Genomic DNA, 18,851 nt, shown 5'->3' on the forward strand with positions numbered 1-18,851 from the left:
CTTTTGTTAATGCGCTTTTGTTAAGTCATCCTGTTTGGCGAAGTTGGCTGTCTTTGTTAGGAAGAAATTGTCTTCACACAGTTCGCAACGAGCCAGGCGGCCCAAACTGCTGCATATACCCTGACTCTGTTGCAGGAGAAGTGACACAATTTACCTAGTTAAAAGAAATTCATGATAGCAGGAAATATTAACTAAATATGCAGGTTTAAAAATATATACTGGTTTATTAATTTTAAGAAAGGCATTGATGTGTATGGTTAGGTACACGTTGGAGCAACGACAGTCCTTTTTCACGAATGCGCACCGCATCGATTATATGCAACGCAGGACACGCTAGATAGTAATAACTAGTAATATCATCAACCATGTGTAGTTAACTAGTGATTATGATTGACTGATTTTTATAAGATAAGTTTAATGCTAGCTAGCAACTTACCTTGGCTTCTTACTGCATTTGCGTAACAGGTAGGCTCCTCGTGGAGTGCAATGTAAGGCAGGTGGTTAGAGCGTTGGACTAGTTAACCGTAAGGTTGCAAGATTGAATCCCCGAGCTGACAAGGTAAAAATCTGTTGTTCTGCCCCTGAACAAGGCAGTTAACCCACCGTTCCTAGGCCGTCATTGAAAATATCAATGTGTTCTTTACTGACTTGCCTAGTTAAATAAAGGTGTTAAAAATATATATATATATCGTCCAAATCGGTGTCCGATTGTTATGAAAACTTGAAATCGGCCCTAATTAAATCGGCCATTCCGATTAATCAGTCGACCTCTATTAGGCGGTGTCAGAGGAAGACCCAAAAAATTGTCAAATACTCCAGTCACCCAAGTCATAGACTGTTCTCTCTGCTACCACACAGCAAGTGGTACCGGAGTGCCAAGTCTAGGACCAAAATGCTCCTTAACAGCTTCTACCCCCAAGCCATAAGACTACTGAACAATTAATCAAGTGGCCACCCCGACTATTTACATTGACCCCCCTCGACACTGTTGCTACTCGCTGTTTATGGTCTATGTATAGTCACTTTACCCCTACCTACATGTGCAACTTACCTTGACTAACCTGTAGCCCCGCACATTGAAATATATAAAAAAATATATACAAAGAAATGATCAGGCTATAATTTTAATGGTAGGTTTATTTGAACGGTGAGAGACAGAATAACAACAAATAAATCCAGAAAAAAACATGTCAAAAATGTTATAAATTGATTAGCATTTTAATGAGGGAAATAAGTATTTGACTCCTCTGCAAAACATGACTTAGTACTTGGTGGAAAAACCCTTGTTGGCAATCAGAGGTTAGACGTTTCTCGTAGTTGGCCACCAGGTTTACACACATCTCAGGAGGGATTTTGTCCCACTCCTCTTTTGCAGATCTTCTCCAAGTCATTAAGGTTTCGAGGCTGACGTTTGGCAACTCGAACCTTCAGCTCCCTCCACAGATTTTCAATGGGATTAAGGTCTGAAGACTGGCTAGGACACTCCAGGACCTTAATGTGCTTCTTATTGAGCCACTCCTTTGTTGCCTTGGCAGTGTGTTTTGGGTCATTGTCATGTTGGAATACCCATCTACGACCCATTTTCAATGCCCTGGCTGAGGGAAGGAGGTTCTCACCCAAGATTTGATGGTACATGGCCCCGTCCATCGTCCCTTTGATGCGGTGAAGTTGTCCTGTCCCCTTAGCATGAAAACACCCCCAAAGCATAATGTTTCCACCTCCATGTTTGACGGTGGGGATAGTGTTCTTGGGGTCATAGGCAGCAATCCTTCTCCTCCAAACACGGCGAGTTGAGTCGATGCCAAAGAGCTCCATTTTGGTCTCATCTGACCACAACACTTTCACCCAGTTGTCCTCTGAATCATTCAGATGTTCATTGGCAAACTTCAGACGGGCGTGTATATATGCTTTCTTGAGCAGGGGGACCTTGTGGGCGCTGCAGGATTTCAGTCCTTCACGGCGTACCAATTGTTTTCTTGGTGACTATGGTCCCAGCTGCCTTGAGATCATTGACAAGATCCTCCCGAGTAGTTCTTGGCTGATTCCTCACCGTTCTCATGATCATTGCAACTCCACCAGGTGAGATCTTGCATGGAGCCCCAGGCCGAGGGAGATTGACAGTTCTTTTTTGTTTTTTCCATTTGCAAATATCGCACCAACTGTTGTCACCTTCTCACCAAGCTGCTTGGTGATGGTATTGTAGCCCATTCCAACCTTGTGTAGGTCTACAATCTTGTCCCTGACATCCTTCGAAAGCTCTTTGGTCTTGGCCATGGTGGAGAGTTTGGAATCTGATTGATTGATTGCTTCTGTGGACAGGTCTTTTATACAGGTAACAAACTGAGATTAGGAGCACTCCCTTTAAGAGTATGCTCCTAATCTCAGTTCGTTACCTGTATAAAAGACACCTGGGGGCCAGAAATTTTTCTGATTGAGGGGGGGTCAAATACTTATTTCCCTCATTAAAATGCAAATCAATTTATAACATTTTTGACATGCGTTTATCTGTATTTTTGTTGTTGTTATTCTGTCTCTCACTGTTCAAATAAACCTACCATTAAAATTATAGACTGATCATTTCTTTGTCAGTGGGCAAACATACAAAATCAGCAGGGTATCAAATACTTTTTTCCCTCACTGTATATCTTATTGAAAAAAATGTCCTCAGAACGTTATTTAATTACCTTCAAATAACCTATCATTTCTGTTCTCAGAACGTTAATAAAACCTCCCAGGAAAACATTCAAGGAACCATAGTCAAACATTCTTAGAACCTCCCTGCAACCTAAATATGTATGTACCCAGAACAGGCAGAATGTTCATTTCCGTTCTCAGAACTTAAAAAAAAAAAAAAGTTCAGATTTACCTGTCAGGAAACATGTGGCTTCGTTCCCAGAATCAATGGGAAACCAAAAAAGTATGTTCCCACAACTTCCAAGGAACCAAATGCGCCAGCTAGGTAGGCTTCATTTATTTCCCTGGGACACTTTGGTCATGCTGTCCAGGTTCTTGACCTACAGCCAGCAGCAGCTATGGTCACAGCACACATACACACACAAATAATGTCGCCCCTGAAACACTCTTCAACACCCCCGATGGTCCTCTAGTCCAGTCCCTCCTCTCTGCCACCACCCTTCCCTTCCTCCATCCTTCCTTGCCACCACCCTTCTCTTCCTCCATCCCTCCCCACCACCACCCTTCTCTTCCTCCATCCCTCCCCACCACCACCCTTCCCCTCCTCCATCTCCTTGCTGTCTGTCATATGACTACAGTTATGTGTGAGGAATGGAACACAAAGATGCTCTGTTAGTCCCTCTGCTCTACGCCCAGTAAGGAGTGCTGGGAGGAGGGCCCATTGTCCTCAGGCATACACACAGGGACTGGTTCTGAGCGCCAACACAGATTAGAGAGAAAGGAACTAGAGAAATATAAATTAATTGACGTAGATTTACATAAGACTCAATGATAATCGAATCCTTATTTACTGTAATGTTACTATGAACGGACAAAGCTCCACCCCAATTCAGTTCAGTCCAACTGAGTTAGAAATCCTCTCTCCCCCCCTCCCGAGCTTGGCATTTTTCCTATTTTGTTGCCTTACAACCTGGAATATAAAAATTGATTTTGGGGGGGGATTTGTATCATTTGATTTACACAACATGTCTACCGCTTTGAAGATGCAAAATATATTTTTTTGTGAAAGAAATAAGAAAAAAAAACTGAAAACTTGAGCGTGCATAACTATTCACCCCTCCCCAAAGTCAATACTTTGTAGAGCCACCTTTTACAGCAATTACAGCTGCAAGTCTCTTTGGTATGTCTCTATAAGCTTGGCTCATCTAGCCACTGGGATTTTTGCCCATTCTTCAAGGCAAAACTGCTTCAGCTCATTCAAGTTGGATGGGTTCTGCTGGTGTACAGCAATCTTTAAGTCATATTACAGATTCTCAATTGGATTGAGGTCTGGGCTTTGACTAGGCCATTCCAATACTTATAAATGTTTCCCCTTAAACCACTTGAATGTTGCTTTAGCAGTATGCTTAGGGTCATTGGCCTGCTGGAAGGTGAACCTCCGTCCCAGTCTCAAATCTCTGGAAGACTGAAACAGGTTTCCTTCAAGAATTTCCCTGTATTTAGCGCTATCCATCATTCCTTCAATTCTGACCCGTTTCCCAGTCCCTGCCGATGAAAAACATCCTCTCAGTATGATGCTGCCACCACTATGCTTCACTGTGTGGATGGATGGTGTTCTCAGGGTGATGAGAGATGTTGGGTTTGCACCAAACATAGCATTTTCCTTGATGGCCAAAAAGCTTAATTTTAGTCTCATCTGACCAGAGTACCTTCTTCCATATGCTTGGGGAGTCTCCCACATGCCCACACTCTTCCATAAAGCCCAGCTCTGTGGAGTGTACAGCTTAAAGTGGTCCTATGGACAGATACTCAATCTCTGCTGTGGAGCTTTGCAGCTCCTTCAGGGGTATCTTTGGTCTCTTTGTTGACTCTCTGATTAATGCCCTCCATGCCTGGTCCGTGGGTTTTGGTGGGCGGCCCTCTCTTGGCAGGTTTGTTGTGGTGCCATATTCTTTCCATTTTTTTATAATGGATTTAATGGTGCTCCGTGGGATGTTCAAAGTTTCTGATATTTTTTTATAACCCAATCCTGATCTGTACTTCTCCACGTTGTCCCTGACCTGTTTGGAGAGCTCCTTGGTCTTCATGGTGCCACTTGCTTGGTGGTGCCCCTTACTTAGTGGTGTTGCAGACTGTGGGGCCTTTCAGAACAGGTGTATATCTACTAAGATCATCTGACAGATCATGTCACACTTAGATTGCACACAGGTGGACTTTAACTAATTATGTGACTTATGAAAGTAATTGGTTGCACCAGATCTTATTTAGGGGCTTCATAGCAAAGGGTGTGAATACATATGCACCCACCACTTTTCAGTTTTTTATTTTTTAGATTATTTTAGAAAAAAAGTCATTTTTTTCATTCCACTTCAGCAATTTGGCCTATTTTGTGTATGTCCATTACATGAAATTTAAAAAAAAATCAATTTAAAGCACAGGTTGTAATGCATATAAATAGGAAAAATGCAAAGGGGGATGAATACTTTTGCAAGGCACTGTAACTAGAGCAACACCTATCCTGAGTCTGGGGAGAAAAGCAGAGAAACTGGTTGGTTCAGGTGCCAGCAGAGATAGAACCAGTTAGCACAATGGGTCACAAGACATGGCACAGTATTTGACCTAACAGAATAACAAAGAGAAAGGTGTATCCTGCTAAAAACAGTTAACAGTAAGCGTTATTTATGTGTTTACTGCATTCCAGAGTGGGTTATCAGAGTTATTCAATTGCTGAAGGAATTAGCAGAACAATTTGATGGCTTTTCCCACAGCCTGCAGGCCTAGAGTAATATGATATAACATGAACGTGTCCACAGAAATCATTGTACTTAAGTGCAAGAGGAGAGGGGCATTTTGTATAATTTCCCCTGTACTATATAATATAATCGATTTAAGTGGTAAAGTCAGCCAGGTCTACTCCCTACAAGGGCATGACACTTTAAAGCTAGAGCTGTCCCTAGAACAGTCCCAAGCCATTATGTCACACAATGGAGTAGCTGAGGCAATGTTAGAGATTGGTTAGCAGGGGTGAAACTGAACATAACTGTTGTTTTTCCTGTTTGATATGTTCTTTGGGGAACTTTACTGGCAGGTTATTAAAAGCCCCATTCAAAATGGCAGAAACATGCTGTGCTACGCTAGTACTGCTGTGCCAGTATTTCAAGTATGTAATATAGACCCATATGGCAATTATATTACATTGTGTCATGTATGGCACCACATGGGCAATGGCATGGCATGACGTGGGGGTGCGTGTGAGTTTAACTAATTTGTGTGTCAGAAAAACCTTAGCGCGCTCAATGGAGAAGTGTGATTTACTTTGGTATGACAAGCTGATCCCTGTCATCCATCATTACAGCCAAGGTTACCAGTGACCACTGACCAGAGCATGTGAGTGGAGCAAGGAGCAGCACGTGCCCAGTTGGACTGGAGCGCAGGGCGAGATTCTGGAGCGTCGGCCTTCCAGCCCACTCCAATGGCGCTCACTTCATGAGCTCGGGGCATGCCCGGCCCAGCATGTATTGGCAACTTCCGGCGCCGACAGAGATGGCCGCCTCGCTTCGCGTTCCTAGGAAACTATGCAGTTTTTTGTTTTTTTACGTGTTATTTCTTACACTAGTACCCCAGGTCATCTTAGGTTTCTTTACATACAGCCGAGAAGAACTACTGAATATAAGATCAGCGTCAACTCACCATCAGTACGACCAAGAATATGTTTTTCGCGATGCGGATCCTGTGTTCTGCCTTACAACCAGTGTAACTGAGTGGATCACATGCAGCGACCAAAAAAAAAACGACTCAGAAAAAGAGGGAAACGAAGCGGTCTTCTGGTCAGACTCCGGAGACGGGCACATCGTGCACCACTCCCTAGCATTCTTCTTGCCAATGTCCAGTCTCTTGACAACAAGGTTGATGAAATCCGAGCAAGGGTAGCATTCCAGAGGGACATCAGAGACTGTAACGTTCTTTGCTTCACGGAAACATGGCTCACTGGAGAGACGCAATCCGAAGCGGTGCAGCCAGCGGGTTTCTCCACGCATCGCGCCGACAGAAACAATCATCTTTCTGGTAAGAAGAGGGGCGGGGGCGTATGTCTTATGGCCAACGTGACATGGTGTGATGAAAGAAACATACAGGAACTCAAATCCTTCTGTTCACCTGATTTAGAATTCCTCACAATCAAATGTAGACCGCATTATCTACCAAGAGAATTCTCTTCGATTATAATCACAGCCGTATATATCCCCCCAAGCAGACACATCGATGGCTCTGAACGAACTTTATTTAACTCTCTGCAAACTGGAAACGATTTATCCGGAGGCTGCATTCATTGTAGCTGGGGATTTTAACAAGGCTAATCTGAAAACAAGACTCCCTAAATTTTATCAGCATATCGATTGCGCAACCAGGGGTGGAAAGACCCTGGATCATTGTTACTCTAACTTCCGCGATGCATATAAGGCCCTGCCCCGCCCCCTTTCGGAAAAGCTGACCACGACTCCATTTTGTTGATCCCTGCCTACAGACAGAAACTAAAACAAGAAGCTCCCACGCTGAGGTTTGTCCAACGCTGGTCCGACCAAGCTGACTCCACACTCCAAGACTGCTTCCATCACGTGGACTGGGAGATGTTTCGTATTGCGTCAGACAACAACATTGACGAATACGCTGATACGGTGTGCGAGTTCATTAGAACGTGCGTTGAAGATGTCATTCCCATAGCAACGATTAAAACATTCCCTAACCAGAAACCGTGGATTGATGGCAGCATTCATGTGAAACTGAAGGCACGAACCACTGCTTTTAATCAGGGCAAGGTGTCTGGTAACATGACTGAATACAAACAGTGCAGCTATTCCCTCCGCAAGGCTATCAAACAAGCTAAGCGCCAGTACAGAGACAAAGTAGAATCTCAATTCAACGGCTCAGACACAAGAGGTATGTGGCAGGGTCTACAGTCAATCACGGACTACAGGAAGAAACCCAGCCCAGTCACGGACCAGGATGTCTTGCTCCCAGGCAGACTAAATAACTTTTTGCCCGCTTTGAGGACAATACAGTGCCACTGACACGGCCTGCAACGGAAACATGCGGTCTCTCCTTCACTGCAGCCGAAGTGAGTAAGACATTTAAACGTGTTAACCCTCGCAAGGCTGCAGGCCCAGACGGCATCCCCAGCCGCGCCCTCAGAGCATGCGCAGACCAGCTGGCCGGTGTGTTTACGGACATATTCAATCAATCCCTATACCAGTCTGCTGTTCCCACATGCTTCAAGAGGGCCACCATTGTTCCTGTTCCCAAGAAAGCTGTTTACGGACATATTCATGAATCTTTGAGAGAAGTCAAGGACCATATCACCTCCACCCTACCCAGCCCAAATTGCTTACCGCCCAAATAGGTCCACAGACGATGCAATCTCAACCACACTGCACACTGCCCTAACCCATCTGGACAAGAGGAATACCTATGTGAGAATGCTGTTCATCGACTACAGCTCGGCATTCAACACCATAGTACCCTCCAAGCTCGTCATCAAGCTCGAGACCCTGGGTCTCGACCCCGCCCTGTGCAACTGGGTACTGGACTTCCTGACGGGCCGCCCCAGGTGGTGAGGGTAGGCAACAACATCTCCTCCCCGCTGATCCTCAACACTGGGGCCCCACAAGGGTGCGTTCTGAGCCCTCTCCTGTACTCCCTGTTCACCCACGACTGCGTGGCCATGCACGCCTCCAACTCAATCATCAAGTTTGCGGACGACACAACAGTGGTAGGCTTGATTACCAACAACGACGAGACGGCCTACAGGGAGGAGGTGAGGGCCCTCGGAGTGTGGTGTCAGGAAAATAACCTCACACTCAACGTCAACAAAACTAAGGAGATGATTGTGGACTTCAGGAAACAGCAGAGGGAACACCCCCATCCACATCGATGGAACAGTAGTGGAGAGGGTAGCAAGTTTTAAGTTCCTCGGCATACACATCACAGACAAACTGAATTTGTCCACTCACACAGACAGCATCGTGAGGAAGGCGCAGCAGCGCCTCTTCAACCTCAGGAGGCTGAAGAAATTCGGCTTGTCACCAAAAGCACTCACAAACTTCTACAGATGCACAATCGAGAGCATCCTGGCGGGCTGTATCACCGCCTGGTATGGCAACTGCACCGCCCTCAACCGTAAGGCTCTCCAGAGGGTAGTGAGGTCTGCACAACGCATCACCGGGGGCAAACTACCTGCCCTCCAGGACACCTACACCACCCGATGCTACAGGAAGGCCATAAAGATCATCAAGGACATCAACCACCCGAGCCACTGCCTGTTCACCCCGCTGCCATCCAGAAGGCGAGGTCAGTACAGGTGCATCAAAGCTGGGACCGAGAGACTGAAAAACAGCTTCTATCTCAAGGCCATCAGACTGTTAAACAGCCACCACTAACATTGAGTGGCTACTGCCAACACACTGTCAATGACACTGACTCTACTCCAGCCACTTTAATCATGGGAATTGATGGGAAATGATGTAAATATATCACTAGCCACTTTAAACAATGCTACCTTATATAATGTTACTTACCCTACATTGTTCATCTCATATGCATACGTTGATACTGTACTCTATATCATTGACTGCATCCTTATGTAATACATGTATCACTAGCCACTTTAACTATGCCACTTGGTTTACATACTTATCTCATATGTATATACTGTACTCGATATCATCTACTGTATCTTGCCTATGCTGCTCTGTACCATCACTCATTCATATATCCTTATGTACATATTCTTTATCCCCTTACACTGTGTATGACAGTAGTTTTTTTTTTTTTTTTTTGGAATTGTTAGTTAGATTACTTGCTCGTTATTACTGCATTGTCGGAACTAGAAGCACAAGCATTTCGCTACACTCGCATTAACATCTGCTAACCATGTGTATGTGACAAATAAAATTTGATTTGATTTGATTTGATTTGTATTTGTGTGCTGCTATAGCCCCTTGCTTTAGCTACTGTAATGGAATTCGGTAAATATTTTCATAAAGAAACACACAGGTGCAAAATCAAGGTGACAAAATCAAGATGAGGAGGATCAGGAGAGGGAGTGTGGTGATGTAGTGTCCACAACTAAAGAATCATTGCGGAATCTGAAAAGACACATATCCCGAAAGCATGATGGTGTACTTACTACTGCACATGCTAAAATAAAGGAACGAGGTGGGCAGCTAATTACGTGTCATTTGTAGCAAAGTATTTATCAACAAAAAAATCTTATCTCTGAAAAGTTTCCTTCATTTTTGTTATATTATCTATACAATAGGTCATAATTGATTTTGGCCCATAGGCCTGGCGTATTCCAACTTGCAAAGAGCTCTCTGTTTTGATTGGGTTATTTTGCCTAAAAGCCTTTAGGCCTACCTATAGAAGAAAAAAAATATGCATCCCTGCCCAGCCTGGCAAAAGTGGCCAAAAGGGTGTTTAGCATCCACAGTGGCTCTGCAAATGCTGAGAGGGTATTCTCCACTGCTGACCGGCTCTCCTGGGACCACCACATGAGCCTGAAGCCACAGACTCTGGCCAAACTGGTGTTTCTAAAAATGGATTCAAATCCACTGTAGACTGAGCCTAATAAGGCATCGTTTAATTTATTTATAATTCTAAGTAAATCACAGCCTATATGCGCAATGTATAGCCTATAATGATTTAATACAACAAAATGTTGCTTAAATGCTGAGCGCTTAATGTTCCTGACTACCAGCCTAGTGTGTTGTACTCGCAAATGCTTTTACAATGTATTTCTTTTTAGGCTACAGCTTTGAAATAATTTAAATAATATAGCCTAAATAATTCATTTTTGCTCCTTCTTAGGCTCCCTGTCTGGCTCCTGACCTATTTAGAGTGTTTATATGCTGTTTAATTTGACATGTAACCTATTTGAAATGATGAGCACTTCTAACATTCACGTTTTCATGCAAATAGAAAAGACCGTGGAGCGTCAGCCAGAGCGCTCCATGAGCGGCATTTTCGACCACTCAACTCCGCTCACACACTCTGCCCCTGACTGCTTTGGTTAAGCCACATTCCCTCTCCTCTCAGCCCAACTTCAGGCTTCAAACACACTCTCATTGCATGGGTGATCAAGCCACATCATAATAGAGTGTCATCTAGGCTCTAAATAGAAGTGGGGAAATGTTCTAAGTTAATATTTTTAAGATCCCTGACCTGTGTTTCAGTAGTTATTTCCTGAGAGCTACTTATTATTGTGTAATAGTAAATACAGACACAGAATGATGGATCTTAGGCTACTGGATGTTTTTGTTTGAGGATATATTTAAGCAATAAGGCCCGAGGGGGTGTGGTAAATGGCCAAAATACCACAGCTAAGGGCTGTTCTTATACACGACGCAATGCGGAGTGCCTGGATACAGCCTTTAGCAGTGGTATATTGGCCATATACCACAAACCCCCAAGGTGCGTTATTGCTATTATAAACTGGTTACCAACATAATTAGAGCAGTAAAAATAAATGTTCTATCATACCCATGGTATACGGTCTGATATACCAAGGCTGTCAGTCAATCAGCATTCAGGGCTTTAACCCCCCAGTTTAAGAATTGTATTATACCATGGTCTCACCCCATGATACAAGCACGTCGTGGAACACACCGTCCATGATGTTCATTATTTTCCAAAGAACGCAGAGCTCCTAGTTAATTATCCCTTAGTTGTAGGAGCGATGAGGCATATGTTGAAAGACCAGACTAGTTCTGTCTTTGGTGGACGTCTCCCATAATGCAGAAGGAGCTATTACTGACATGGCAGCTACTTGAGATAGTGCCAAACATCACTATGGGTCAAGTTTCTTCTCGCTAGGGTTACCAGTATAAATCGTTGCCATACCCCAATAACGTAAAGCACACCAAGATGTGAAATGTCGGACCTACACTACATGACCAAAAGTATGTGGACACCTGCTCGTTGAAAATCTCACTCCAAAATCACGGGCATTAATATGAAGTTGGTCCCCCCTGTGCTGCTATAACAGCCTCCGCTCTTCGGGGAAGGCTTTCCACTAGATGTTAGAACATTGCTACAGGGACTTGATTCCATTCAGCCACAAGCAAATTAGTGAGGTGGACACTGATGTTAGGCGATTAGTCCTGGCTTGCAGTCGACATTCCAATTCAGCCCAAAGGTGTTCGATGGGGTTGAGGTTAGTGTTCCATGCAGGCCAAACCATTTCTGTATGGACCTTGCTTTGTGCACGGGGGCATTGTCATGCTGAAACAGGAAAGGACACAAAGTTGGAAGAACATAATCGTCTAGAATGTCATTGTATGTTGTAGCGTTAAGATTTCCCTTCACTGGAACTAAGGGGCCTAGCCCGAACCATGAAAAACAGCCCCAGACCATTATTTATCCCCCACCAAACTTTACAGTTGGCACTGTGCATAGCGTTCTCCTGGTATCTGCCAAACACAGATTCGTCTACCGGACTGCCAGATGGTGAAGCGTGATTCATCACTCCAGAGAAAGCGCTTCCACTGCTCCAGAGTCCAATGGCAGCGAGCTTTACACCACTCCAGCCGACGCTTGGCATCGTGCATGTTGATCTTAGGCTTGTATGCAGCTGCTCGGCCATGGAAACCCATTTCATGAAGCTCCCAACGAACAGTTCTTGTGCTGATGTTGCTTCCAGAGGCAGTTTGGAACTCAGTAGTGAGTGTTGCATGATTTTTACGTACTATGTGCTTCAGCAGTCCCTTTCTGTGAGCTTGTGTGGCATACTACTTCGCCGCTGTTGCTTCTAGACGTATCCACTTCACAATAACAGCTGTTACAGTTGACCGGGGCAGCTCTAGCAGGGCAGAAATTTGACAAGCTGGCTTGCTGGAAAGGTGGCATCCTATGACAGTGCCACGTTGAAAGTCACTGAGCTCTTCAGTAAGGCCATTCTACTGCAAATGTTTGTCTATGGAGATTTCATGGCTATGTGCTCCATTTTATACACCTGTCAACAACAGGTGTGGCTGAAATAGCCAAATCCACTCATTTGAAGGGGTGTCCACATACTTCTGTATATATAGTATATTTGGGCTTGGTTGTTGTTACATTTGCTTGGTACACGTCACATTTTTACTCTACATGGTCCTTCTAGCACATTCTATGTGTAAACCTAACCTTATGACATCTTACACATTGAAGGTGAAATTGTTATAGATTTGAATTCATCACATTTATTATAATATCACATCAAAAATATGATAGGTATTTAGATTGAACAATGATTTTATTTGATTTATTGGGATTGATGATTTCAAGAGTGACACTAGACATGCTTTGGCTGTCTATCCTTTGTATGTAGAAGTTACACTGCAGTTACATAGCCAGAAAAATTATATATAAAATATTGCCATACAATTTGTGAAAAGGAGAGAAAAACAGTGATCTGTTAGTAGTCTGTGTATGTAATCTTACATTTAAATAGTGACAAGCTAATTCATTTGTGAAAGCAGATCCTGTATTCCTCCAATGTTTGCTCAATAGGCACTTCATGACATGAATATGGTATAATCACATTAAAGCCAGCCTGTATCATCAAGTGCTATAATAAATGCTAGTCTTGATTTCAGTTTGCCATCGTCGGTGCATTTATATTCTCTCCCCGTTTACATTAATATTGCAAAGAAATTCATGCAATGTGGTCTGCTTTTGTAGGTTGCGAGGAGCAGAGGAGAGGTTGCTATTCATCTCACATCCTCTGGTTCATTTCACTATCTGTGTTCCTCCAGAGGTTCCCAAGGCATTTTATTCCACAATTTTTGCCTCCATTTTTAGATGTCCGAGGGCCTGGATGTTGGCTGTTTCACTTCATTCTTTGGGCCTATCGCATGCAGCCAGTTCTCAAGTCAACATCGTCCATCATCTCCAGCTGACACTTGGCTAAACAGCCCTGTCCCCTCAATGTTTATCCTTACATTCTCTCCATCTCTCCTCTCTCCCTACTGTTAAAACCCCTAGCCTCTCGACCCCTCCCTGCGCAGGTTCTCTCTCACACACACACACACATACACACACACCCCTGCGTTGCCGAATAACCCCCACTCCACGAGTCATGGCAATGCTCCATTAGCGATATGAGGGATTGTAGAGACACAAAATGTCACAAATGACCCTCACTGCTGTGGCCACTGGAGAGCAGGAAACACACACACTCTGTCACTTTCTCAGAATCACACTCGCACACACCCATCCTGGGTCAACACGGTTCTCGATCGATGTGCTGATGTTATTGTTGATGTGGGATGGCAGGCAGAGCGCTGCAAGGGCAGATGCTAAAATGCCGGTGTGAAGCCACTGCTCATCTGTCCAGCCCAGTGCCTGCCTGCAGAGCAACACTCCATGGGGTGTGTGCACCTCCCACCGCACAGTCACATTCATTGTCTCGCTAAGCCAGTCATCAGCAGATCCTACGTGACAGTACTTTTATTGGCTCTCTTACCTCTCTCCCTCTCACCGCTTTCCCTCTCTCTTATCTCTCTCCCTCTTACCTCTCTCCCACCTCTCTTACTTCTCTCCCTCACACCTCTCTTACTTCTCTCCTACCTCTCTCCCACCTCTCTTCTCTCCCACTCTTACCTCTCCTCTCTCTCCCACCTCTCTTACTTCTCTCCCTCTCTTACTTCTCTCCCTCTCTTACCTCTCTCACCTCTCTTACCTCTCTTACCTCTCTCCCTCTCTTACCTCTCTCACCTCTCTCCCTCTCTTACCTCTCTCACCTCTCTCCCTCTCTTACCTCTCTTACCTCTCTTACCTCTCTCCCTCTCTTACCTCCTCTCTTACCTCTCTCCCTCTCTTACCTCTCTTACCTCTCTTACCTCTCTCTCCTCTTACCTCTCTTACCTCCTCTCTTACCTCTCTCCCTCTCTCCCTCTCTCACCTCTCTCCCTCTCTTACCTCTCTCCCTCTCTTACCTCTCTTACCTCTCTCCCTCTCTTACCTCTTCTTCTCTTACCTCTTCTTCTCTTACCTCTCTTCTTCTCTTACCTCTCTTACCTCTCTCATTCTCATTCGCTCATGAACGATGAGATGGACAGAGCACGCACACATCCCTATTTACCATTACCCAACATAACCATATACTGTATCTATGAAGGCTGTATCAAGGAGGATATGTACACAGACACTGTCTCTCCTAGTCCACCTACACAGAGAGGAGGGAACTGGAGAAACAGCCTTGACTTGGTGCCATCTCAGAACATCACCTTCATGAGGAGAAAAAAAGATCCTGTTCCTCCACTTGAATCCAATTACACAGAAACTCCTCACCCCAGCCAAACAAAGAGGGCCAACTTAGTGGTGATGACAAAAAGAAAGAGTGTGAGAAAATAAAGCAGGCAGGCTTACCGTTTCAATGTCCAGGGTCCGTTCACCAGGGATACTGCAGACAAACACTCGCATGGGAGAGATAAGCAGTGTGCAATCCACTCTTAGTCCAACATTCTCCTATAACACACTCTTTCTTCCACTCATACTCTCTCTCTTTATATCCCCCTCTTTCTCGTCTCTCTTATTATTGTCTGTTCTATTTCCTCTCTGGTTTGCTCCAAGGCAGTTGAGACACTGCAGCATGGGGGAGGAGGGCATGTGTGCGTGTTTGAGTGTGTCAGAGAGCGGAGGGAGAGGGAAATGAAGGGAGGAGTCAGCAGAGATAAAGAAAAGGGAGGAGTCAGCAGAGATAAAGAGAAGGGAGGAGTCAGCAGAGATAAAGAGAAGGGGGAAACGGACAGGATTAAATCATGAGAGAAACAGAGGGGGGAAATGGCACCAAGCTAAACAGAACACAGAGTGGTGACAAAAACAGAATACAATACAATCTATTTGTTGCATTGCAATATGAAGGGAAAATGTAAAACATGGAAATAAAAACAGACAGAGACCACTATGAGCAGCAATAGAAAGGACTGGTTATGTGTGTTTTTCAATGTATAACAACCCTGCTTATTCTCTTTCTCTGGTCTATGATAAGTCAACAGTAAGATTGGCTGTGGTTTCATTCATGTCTAGAATAGCATGCATGATAGAGAAAGTGTGGAGGGGAGATGAAGGGATGGGAGAGGAGGGATGACGCTAGGGGACTGGGAGGGGGATTGGATAATGGTGTAATGTGCTGTTTCCGTGCCAACAGTTTCTGTGACAGAGGGACCACTTCCTTTACTGCTATTGGCTCTAACCAAGAACAGATAGATATGCTGACAAATTAAAAATACTACTATGCGATGTGAAGGGGCGGTGCTTGCTGTTCTCATCACCTCATCTATCTTTGGTAAAAACAGGCCTTCTGCTTATACCCATAACAAGGGAACACACACACACACACACACACACACACACACACACACACACACACACAAAGGTTATATTGCTGAAGCCACTGCATGACGTTGACTGCACATCCATCATTAAGGACAAGGGCTGTGTGTGTGTGTAAGGAGACTCCTCGGTTTGAGCCAATAGCAGTAAAGGAAGTCTTCTCACACCCCTTGGCTAGGAGAAAGAAACCCAGTATCAGATTGCTGGGGATGTGGTGAGGAAATGAGAACTGTAATTCTTAGAACTCCTAAAGTACACCATGCTCTCAATAAATGCTATTAAATAAATGCTCAATGAATTCACTAGATCCAGTGAGGAGCAGCACATCTGTTGGGGTTAGGTACTAGTAGACATGTCTGCCACTGACCCCTGACCCCTCAACCAGACCTGTTAATCCAGCCTGACAGGCAGATGCTGTGAGGGGGGGGGGGGTTGGAAGCTTGTCATTGTCCCACCGCAGCCTCTCTCTCCCTCCCTGTTGCCTGCTGGGTTATGGGTCATAAATGAGCTAGTGCTAGCTACTCAATCTTTCAGTCTCTCACTTTTTGTCTGCCTCTCTCACTCTCACCCTGTAAGGAAGACTGGACATGAGGAATTGTTAATCCGTACAATTTAAGAACCAGTAATTTGGCAAAAGAGGTAGAGAGAGAAAGTGAGAGAAAGAGAGAGATAGAAACCAAGGGGAGGAGAATGGCTCTACCTATTTGTCTCCCCTTAGAATTCCCTAGAGGTCATAACCTCCAATAACAACATGTGATGTGCCAAACCATAGACATAAAGGACGGGATATGGTCCAATCCACAGTTTGACACCTAAATTATTCCTTTCATTCTCTCGAGGCATGAATTAGCCTCCCTGAAGTTGCCTCATAAGAAAACAATGTCTTCTTGACCCAATTCATTGCCACTATCATATGCAACTGTAAACTACAACACGTTCACCTACAAAAGAACCTGGTCATTGTGACCATCTTTATGCATGAATAGCATCTTGTTGTCTTATACCTAAAGGGATTTGACTATATAAGTGCCCTACATTTACATATACAGTTGATTTGACATACAATCCTGATTTATGATGCATTGCCACTGGTGAAAAGCGTGGCGTACAGTAGGGCTGGGCGAAATGGCAAATCAATTATCACCATATCTGTATCTTTTTTTCATTCGATAACGATAATTATCACAATATTAAAAAGGTGCATATGTGCTTCAGACTCAAGAATGCCTAATGCCTGAACAAACCACTAGGCAGGCAGCCTAGTGGTTAGAGCATTGGGCCAGTAACCGAAAGGTTGCTAGATCGAATCGCCAAGCTGACAAGGTAAAGATCTGCGAGGCAGTTAACCCACTGTTCCCCGATAGGCTGTCATTGTATATAAAAAGTTGTTCTTAACTGACTTGCCTACTTAAATAAAGGTTACATTTTTCTTTAATTACGTGAGCTACACATACAATTCTACTTATAGTAAAAGAGTAGTTCCATGTTTGTGGCCAGGAAGCACATACCTGGGGCCAATTAAATTGATAAGCCTCTTGAAACCTTCCTTTTCGACTGTGCTAATTGGTAACATGTCCTTAGCAATGCAATGCATAGTAGCATTTGTGATGTCTTTTGTCTTTTCGATGTTTGCTTGTAGGGCATAAACGCTGTCAGTGTTGACTGCTTTGGGCAAACATCCCTAGATTGGCTGGTGCTTGAGGGGCGTTTATCAAGGTTTGTCGTATTACCAGACTTCGTAGCCACCTGTCCACAGCACAATTTGCACCGAACACTGCTCTGCTCTTTGTCGGACTTCAAAAATCCAAACCACTTCCAAATTACTGAAACAGATGAACCCTTTTGATCACTTATTTCTTCGTTGGAAGCTGCTCCTTCTCCATGGCTATCACTGCCACTGTTTTCGCCTACATCACTCATTTTTCGTGGTTATTAGTGGCGACTCCATCACTCAAGGTGCTAAGTGGTTTTTAGTGGGCGTGTACCTCTCCACGTGTATATGGTCACTTCTCCGCACGTTCCTGCTGCATCAGAGGTCAAATGGGCTGCTGTACCTAATTATTCTACTTCGACATTATCGAAAATGAATCTAAACATTTTTATATCGTTATTGAGGGAAGTAATTACCTCGATAATTATTGATATTGATTCATCGCCCAGCCCTAGCGTACAGCACCATTTATTTTCAGTGAAATAAAACACAAGGTTGACCAAAAGGTACATAAAGGTTACAAGAATGTCAAAGACAGTTTTGTGGTCTATCTTTGTTATTTTATTTCTAATCCCACCTGAAAATACCAGGTATACAATCTTTGCTCTGCTGCCCATACACACTCCCTGTGTGAGTTAAAGTCACATGGTTTTCCTCAATCTGAAGAGACAAATCTCTGCTATGCTGATGATTCTGCTGAGACAAAATGACTTTCATAGAAAGATTTACTGTGGATTTCCCATAAACTGCATTTAGAACGTCTAGGTATTTGCCCTTTTGATTACATAAGAATGTGTGAGGGTGCTTGTGTGTGGGGAAAAAGACTGCGACATGCAAATTACATCTTGAAAAAGAAGCATATCTGATCATTTCCAGGAAATGTATCGCGCAACCAAATTCTAGAATATAGCAAGTTCTGCATCTTATGTTCATCATCTCAACAGAGTTCTCACTTCCATCAAGTACAGTGATCGACAATGAACTGAAAGGGCAAATGATCACTAGCTATCGATGACATATCAATGACAGAAGCATTTTCCAGCACCACAGGCACACAGCATTGGGCTGATGACAATAATTAATTGCATTTTCCAACTTGCCCTCTTGTAGACTGTAACACAGTTTGTGAAAACTGTCATAA

At 44.0% G+C, this 18,851-nt stretch overlaps 1 protein-coding gene across 1 annotated transcript in view; it reads right to left on the bottom strand.

The window, feature by feature from the left end:
* Positions 1-15,299, bottom strand: part of LOC112231074 (guanine nucleotide-binding protein G(z) subunit alpha) — a 57,377-nt gene extending 42,078 nt beyond the window's left edge. The window contains exon 1 of the mRNA XM_024397606.2: positions 15,034-15,299. The gene's annotated coding sequence lies outside the window, so the exon portion shown is untranslated. The remainder of the gene's footprint in view (positions 1-15,033) is intronic.
* Between the last annotated feature and the right edge of the window lie 3,552 nt (positions 15,300-18,851).

The sequence above is a fragment of the Oncorhynchus tshawytscha genome, linkage group LG33 (assembly GCF_018296145.1).
Source record: "Oncorhynchus tshawytscha isolate Ot180627B linkage group LG33, Otsh_v2.0, whole genome shotgun sequence".
Lineage (NCBI taxonomy): Eukaryota > Metazoa > Chordata > Actinopteri > Salmoniformes > Salmonidae > Oncorhynchus > Oncorhynchus tshawytscha.